The 7,779-nt window shown below is 41.0% G+C and overlaps 1 protein-coding gene across 6 annotated transcripts in view; it reads right to left on the reverse strand.

Annotated features, from left to right (window-relative positions):
- CEP152 (centrosomal protein 152) overlaps positions 1-3,862 on the reverse strand; it is a 115,475-nt gene extending 111,613 nt beyond the window's left edge. For all 6 annotated transcript variants that reach the window (XM_046009792.1, XM_046009788.1, XM_046009791.1 and 3 more), the window contains exon 1: positions 3,722-3,862. The gene's annotated coding sequence lies outside the window, so the exon portion shown is untranslated. The remainder of the gene's footprint in view (positions 1-3,721) is intronic.
- Between the last annotated feature and the right edge of the window lie 3,917 nt (positions 3,863-7,779).

Here is a 7,779-nt window from a genome sequence, read left to right on the forward strand (position 1 = left end):
AATCTAAACCTCGTTTCCATCCAACAGCTACGAGAAGCTTCTTGTACACCTGCATTAGTTACAGACCTGAATGTAAAGAGCTTATAATATAGCTGAAATGGTAAGGGGAAAACACTCACACAATACCATGTCTCTAGGGTTTTTTTAATTACTGCAAGTGAAAACCAAGTCTATGGAATTCAACAGATAATGAAAATACTAGCCAATTTAAATCCTGGCTCCTTAAAGGAAGAGTTAGACTTTAAGGACATCCCTGAATTCTCTGAGCAGAAATCATCTTTCCTGCTTCTGGTATTTACAGAATTCTCTACCTCTTCCTGTATTTTATAGTTAAAGCCAGAATATGGATTTGGGTTGATTTCTCCTGTATTAGGTAAAAGAGGTTTTTTTTTTTTTTCAGTTGCTCACTAACATGCCATCAATTCCTGTTGAATATTGGAAAAGAACATCAAGATTTACAAAAGCCTTTTGCTAAATACAGCTATTTTATTTTTTATTTTTTAAAAAAGATTTTATTTATTTGACAGAGAGAGATCACAAGTAGGCAGAGAGTCAGACAGGAAGAGAGGAAGGAAAGCAGGCTCCCCGCTGTGCAGAGAACCCGATGTTGGGCTGGATCCCAGGACTCTTGGATCATGACCTGAGGCGAAGGCAGAGGCATTAACCCACTGAGCCACCCAGGCACCCCAATACAGCTATTTTAAGTAAAGGGCTACTTTTTTCTCAGAAAATAGTGAACTTTGCAAGGTATTTTCATTTTTAAATGAAGAGAATGTAAAAGACCAAAATGTATCGCTTTTGAATGGCTTTTTAATCCAATGTCATTGAAGAAAACTGCAAATATCTGAAAAGACTAAAATCTCTCTAGACTGGGGAAGAAAGTATACAAATAAGTTTTCCTTCTCAAAAGTGCAAACTACTGAAGACCTTAAGAAACTACTTTGGCATTAACAGAAATGTGATAACCTTATTGTGGATAAATAGATAATTAGTATTTTAATGAAATTTTAAAATAAAAGCTAATGCTTTTCCTCAACTTATTAACCACTACTACTTCAGAGACTTTACCATAATATTCAGAATAAAAGAGACTGCTTCATAAGAAAAACTAAACAGTAAGACAGTAAACCCAGAAGCCATGAAAGAAAAACTGGAAAGAAACTTAACCACAAAAAATAAAATTTTCATATGGCAAAAGACATCACTGACAAGTCAAATATTATGTATGAAAAAAACACACTTAACAAAGCCAAAAGATAAAATAATGTATAAGAAAATGTTTGCAAAACACATGACAAAGTCCCAATATACAGCTTTCAAAAAGAAATGAGAAAAAGACAACCTAATTAAAAATGGGCAACTGACAATTCATTTTAAAAAGTGTCAAATATTCAATTAACTTAAAAGTAAGCTCATGAAGAATTCAGTGTCATTTAAACACTGAAATGATTTTCAACCACTAAATTTAAAAAAAAGTTAACACCTAGTGGTGGCTATTTTGTAGGAAAGAGATATCCTCATGAATTGCTGGTGAAATGTATGAATTGCAAAAACCATCCTGAAAACTACCGTATAAGTATACTGAAAAAGAACACTTGTCCTAGTAAAAGTACTTTTGAATAAATTTGGTGATACTATACTAATAAGAGAAATAATGACATATTTCTGTATTTACTGACTGATCCTTAAACAATCAAGACACAGAATAAGTGTACTGTATGCTTTTCCTTTTAAAAAGTTAATACTTTCTCCCCAGATAACTTTTTCTGAACCTATTAATAAGACTACGTTCGGTTTTTTCTTTGGTTTTTGTTTGTTTGTTTTAAACACTCAGATCAGAAGGGCTCAGTCTCAGTACTCATTTTGTAGTTACTCTTTATGTTTTCTTTGCCCTCCTTGCAATGAGAGGAAAAACCAATGAGTGTTTAGTTGGACAAAATATCAGAAACCAAAAGCACTGCTTTTGTCTCATCCAAAAACCTATAAGCTCTCTGAAAGAGTTAAAAATGTATGTCCTCCACATTTTGCACAAGGCAGGCACACAATAAGAATCTGTTGAATGAATATGATACATTCATGCCACCCTCTAGGATTCATTATTTCAATAAAATTTTCCTCGGCATCTACCGTGTGCCAGTTTATATCCTAGATGTTTCTAAGACACGGTATCAGCCATGGGGAGTTTACCATCCCTTAGAGAAACAATGATATAAATCAAGAGTTACCATGATACATTGTAATATGTTCTGCAATAGAGAGTAAAAAGCACAAATTAAATTTGACTGAAAAGAAAGGGCAGCTGAGGGAAATTTCACAGAAAAAGACTTTCAGTTAGAAAGAACTCAATACCGCTGGAAGTGGTTAAGAATAAGGGCACTCATTCAGACAACTTGGGCTCAATTCTAGCTTTTATTTATCAGCTGTGCACGTTTGCTGCTTCCATTTTTTCATTAAATAAATGCGGGTAAAAATAGTACCTGCTTCAAAGATTGGTTATGAAGAGTCACAAGATAATGAATATAAAGTGTTTAGCACCATGTACCAATCACTACATTTTAGTTTTGTTACTGTAACATTCTTACCTATGAACAGGAGTCTGCAGCTACAGATGAGGTAAACAGCATTCAGAGTATCTAAGAAAGGTGAATACGCTGCCTGTGGGAAACCTAACTTCAACTAATACCTCCTCTGGGATGAAAATGCTACCTCCTTCAAGATGCCCTCCCAATCCTGTTGCCCTAGGGAGGAGGGGAGGATTCTGCACTTTCAGACTATATTTCTTATACTTTTCTTATGGCTTCCATTTCAACCTCTCACTTCCTTGTATGCATTTACGTATCTAGGGAGTACATATAAATTGCCATGCATTGTGAAGGATATGGTCAAATTCGGCTTAAATCAGACTCAAGTTCATGACTATAAGATAAAAAAGGTTAAGTGCCAGGAAGGGGGCTGGTCTGTAAACGCCCTAGGAAATTCTACTTAGTTGCTTACATGCTAGCTTCCCTTCTACAAGGAAAATAACCAGAACACACTAGCCTGTTTTAGACGTGCAATATCAGCTTAAGAGGCCTGGTCATTTATTCAACAGTTATTCACCATGCACTGTTCAAGATTACAAAGTTCAACAGGACTTGGTAGAGAAGAGACTAGACATTTAAACAAATGATGACAATCTGTCATCAGTGCTAATGACAGCAGCTTGGACAAATCGAGTCAAGGTGCCTGAAGAATGCAGCAAGTAGGCACCCAGAGCTGAACGACAGAATCAATCAGCAGCCTTACCAAGGAACTCCGTCTGGCGTCACCTACAGCACAACAAACAGGTACGGCGACAGCGAAGCTGTAGAGTGCCAGCACGGGGTGCCTTGGGCTGCTGGCTTTGCTGCCAGCGTCACATGCACTCGGTCAACACACGTGTACAGAGCACCCACTGTGAGCCAGGCGCAGCGCCAGGGTGACCAACCACAGCCCGAGGATAGGGTCTCAGGCTTTCCTGAGGGGGTCGGGGGGCTTCCTACACGTCGCTTGTAAGGAGAAACTGGGGTCTCGCTGACACTTCAAAGTCAAAGCCGGAATCCTGAAACCCGCGGACAGTCCACCACCACCGGATTTGAGGAGGGGGCGGCGGGTCAGCCCGCGGGCAGCCACAGCCAGAATCCCGAGGACCCCGCACCTCCTCCAACCCCAGCTCCAAGCCCAGCCGAGAAGCGAAACTCACCGGAAGCCACGGGTGCTGCCACCACGGGGAAACCCTAGTCCCCGCCGAAGACTGACTTCTAACAAACCCCCTTCCCAAGGGCTCTAATCCGCTTGTTCCTTCCTCGTTACAACCGAAACCAGTGGTGCCGAGGCCATTGAGGAGCAGCCGCCTCTTTCAATCGCCGGCTAAAAGCTGGCTGGGCGGGCGGGGCCGTGCCTGCTCGAGGCGGGGCGTGGCGGCGGAAGTCCCCGCCTTTTTCAAGCTTGGTTGAGAATCCGCCCGCTGTTGCGAATGTCTGGCTGTTTGAAAGCGGGCGCCAGAGGTGGCGGGAAGGTCCTCCTGTGCGCCCATTGGTGAGTTAAGGGAGCCAATTACGAAAGGGTTGGCTCTAGACTGGGCGGGTTTACGGTTGCTAAGAGATGCCAAGGGGCGTGGTTTAGGGCTTCTGCAGGGGATGAGCCCGTTTTGTCAGGGGTCCCTGGCCCCTTCCTGTACTTGCTGGTTCCCCCTAGGCCCCTCTCGCCCCGCGCGCTCCATTCCTAAACCTCAGCTCTCCGTTACAGCACACAGAATCCCTCACTTTCCCCACCGAACCCTGACCTTAAAGGTTTTTGCACCTGCCCTTCTGATTCTCTAAGGTGCCTGCTTCCCCATCACCTAAATGCACTCAGATGTAGTTTTACTTTGTCTTCTTTCTTACTGGGTTCTGCCTTGTTTGAATTTGTGTTTTTTTCATTACCGATGAGATGGCACATTTTCCACGTGTCTACTCACTACTTGAATTTCCCCAAGCGTGAATGTTCTTGTTTTAGGTATCTGTTAACCCGTGCTTTAAGACAGCGCTATCCAGGGTGCACTAAAGCCCGTTCTGTATCCACCTGCCAAGCTAAAACGCTTTTGGTGAATATCAAGGAATTAGTAGCCCTAGGTTCACATATCTTTTTCACCCTTTCCCATTAGTATGAGAAAAGTATGGAGTAAAATGGTTGTTTAAGGCTCTTCATAATCCAGCTAGTTTTCTTTTGCTACCTCACCATGCCACTCCTGTGATGCCTATACTAATCCCTCGTTAGTATAAGCCAACTAGCATAAGGTTATGCCACATAATAAGTACCCACTCAATCCATAGCAGTAAGGTACTGAACTACTGGCTGAGCGGCCTACCTTTCCCCGAGTGCTTTTGTTTTGCTCAAGCTCTTTCTCTCGCCCGTATTTCTCTATCTTACTATCCACTCAGTCTTGAAGACAGATGAGTACCTCTTCCGAAAACTTTCATGACACACTTCCCCCACCTTGACAGAAATGATCCTTCCTACATCTGTACACGGTATACATATCTTATGTTTCTTTTTATCTTCTGTAATTAGTTGCACATATATTTTACTCAGTTCAACTGTCAGTATCTTCAGGTACTTACATTACTTCTTGGACATCAAGCATGCTTCATGATCTCTGGCAGGCACTCAGAACAAACTGGTTAAATGAATAAAGGAATGAACAAATAAATTAAGACTCCTATGCCAGAAAATATGAATAAAAGGCATTCAGGTAAATGGCAGTTGTTGAAACCTGAGCCAAGGTATCTGTTAGCGGGAACTAGGCTTGGTTTAAGATGGAATGCTATAGCAAGGATGCTAAGTGATCCCTGTTTCTTACAGAGATGAACGCGTAAAAGATAATAAGGGTGGGGGTGGGAAGTACATGAGGAGACAATGTTTATAATCCCTTACATAGTACTTTAGAATTTGGTGAGTTCTTACAATAAACCTGTGAGGACCCAGGACTGGTATTCATATCCCATTTTACAGCAGAAGAAATAGATTTAAAAAAAAAAGTGACTTGTCCAAGGCTACACAACTAATGCAAGACAGAGAAAGAATTTCATTTTTTTTTGCACTTAAGAAAATTTTATTTATTTGACAAAGAGAGAGAGAGAGAGAGAGAGATCGCAGCAGGGGGAACAGCAAGCAGAGGAAGAAGGAGAAGCAGACTCCCCACTGAGCAGGGAGCCCAGTACGGGGAGTCTTGGTGAGGCTTGATCCCAGACCCCTGGGATCATGACCTGAGCAGAAGGCAGACACTTAATGACTGAGCCACCCAGGTGCCCCTGAGACAGAGAATTTCAGCAATTTCATTTATCTCCAAATCCAAAGTTATTTATATTTAATATTATATTAAATGTAACTGAGATTTAAGCACATATGTTACCAAAAAATGCAAAGTAAAGAATAGATCAGAGCCCCTTGCCTCTAAAAATAGATTTGGTGAACTATGCAGATAATCAATGAAATTTTTTTGACTGCCTATCCTGTTTAACTCCTGGCCTAGATGCTTGAATATAAAGTGTGAGGCAGGACCCCTCCCCTCAAGGTACCCATATTCTTTGACAGTGTAAGATGCTTACATAAGAAGACAAATACACACACACACACACACACACACACACACACATGCACACAAACCCACAAAGTGGTTTACTACATGCAATGTAAGAATGGGTGATGAATCTGGGGAAAACAGAATATCTAAGAAAGGATCTATCAGAAAGAGTTCTTGGAGGAAGAGGAAAAGAGAGTCAACAGGAAGGTTGTTAGGACGAGTGACTGCAATGTGAAACCAGACCAGCAAAAATAAAAGATTCTTATATTTATGGGGCACATGGGTGGCTCAGTAGGGTAAGTGTCTGACTGGAATTTGACTCAGGTCCTGATCTAAGGTCCTGGGATCAGAGCCCCATGCTGAGCTCCATGCTCAGGGGCCAGTCTTCTTGTCTCCCTCTCCTTCCCTCCTCCTCCTGAGTACTCTCTCTCTGTGTCTCTCTCTCTTAAATAAATAAATATTTTTTTTAAAAATAGGATTCTTATATAAGAGTAGAGAAGTGGGCTGGAAGGGGGGCAGCCAATTGAAGGGCTTGATGCCTGAAGAAATGGGAAATGCATGCTACAGAAGTAAGGTATGATGTACACAAAGAATGAACTTAATAACATGTCCAGAGAAACATAAGTAGACAAAGTCATTCTGGAATAATAAAAATAAATGTGGGGGAAAAAACTGCCAAAGATCTTATGTGCTGGACAAGAGATTATTTCTGGAATGTTGGGTTAATATTTATCTTGCATTTTTAAACAGACACACCTGCGAGCTGGGAGGGACAATACCTCTACTAGCCTTGTCTACATTTCAAGCGGAAGTGTCATGCTGTTGAGGAGATGTGGTCCTTCCCATTCAGAACATCTATAAAGGTGGAGCTAAACCATCATTCCTCTTTTTTACTACCTTCTTTCTGGTGTCAAAGCTAACAGGTCAAAGCAACGCCATCACAAAATAAGGAGTGCTATCCTTAAAAGAGGAATGAACTTAAAGAATATCTGAGTTCAAGTTTCAGCTCTCCTACCCACTAGCTTTTATCCACAGCAGTTTCTTTAACCCCTCTGAGCCACAAAGTTCTTATTTAAAAAGAGGAATGATAATATCTACCTTGCAGGATTATAAAAAGGATGAAGTCAGACTGTGTGAAAGAAATTCTAAAATGTAGAAATGCTATCTTACTGAGTGTTATTTAACTGAGAAAGATCAGACCATTATTTGCAGTATATTCATTTAAAAATATTTTTTGAGCATCCACTTTGCACAATGCACTATTCTAGGGGCTCATTTAATATTGATACATGGGTCAAAATGCTTGCCCTAATTAAGCCCCTGATTGCCAATTCTATTCCTGCCCACAGGCACTCTAACTTCACCACCACCACTTCTCCACCACCCTAAGATCTGGCCATCCCTTCCCAAGTAACTGAAATAGGACTTCATGAAATTGAATCAGATGGTAAACATATGGAAGAGAAGCATAATTTTATTACAGTTGTCTGTTTTTTATGGGAAATGCACTACTTCCGTATATGGAATTGTATGTTTATGGTGGAGCCTAGACTGAAGATCATGAACTTCTGGCTCTCGGAGTCATGGGTCTGCCTGATTCTTGCATTTTGTAAAGCCTGAGAGTTCAGCTTTTCTTTGGGTCTTGTGATAACCTGAACCTTAAAGCAACCTTTTGACTTAAGCTGACTCAGATCTTT

This window comes from Meles meles, chromosome 6, assembly GCF_922984935.1.
Source record: "Meles meles chromosome 6, mMelMel3.1 paternal haplotype, whole genome shotgun sequence".
Classification (NCBI taxonomy): Eukaryota; Metazoa; Chordata; class Mammalia; order Carnivora; family Mustelidae; genus Meles; species Meles meles.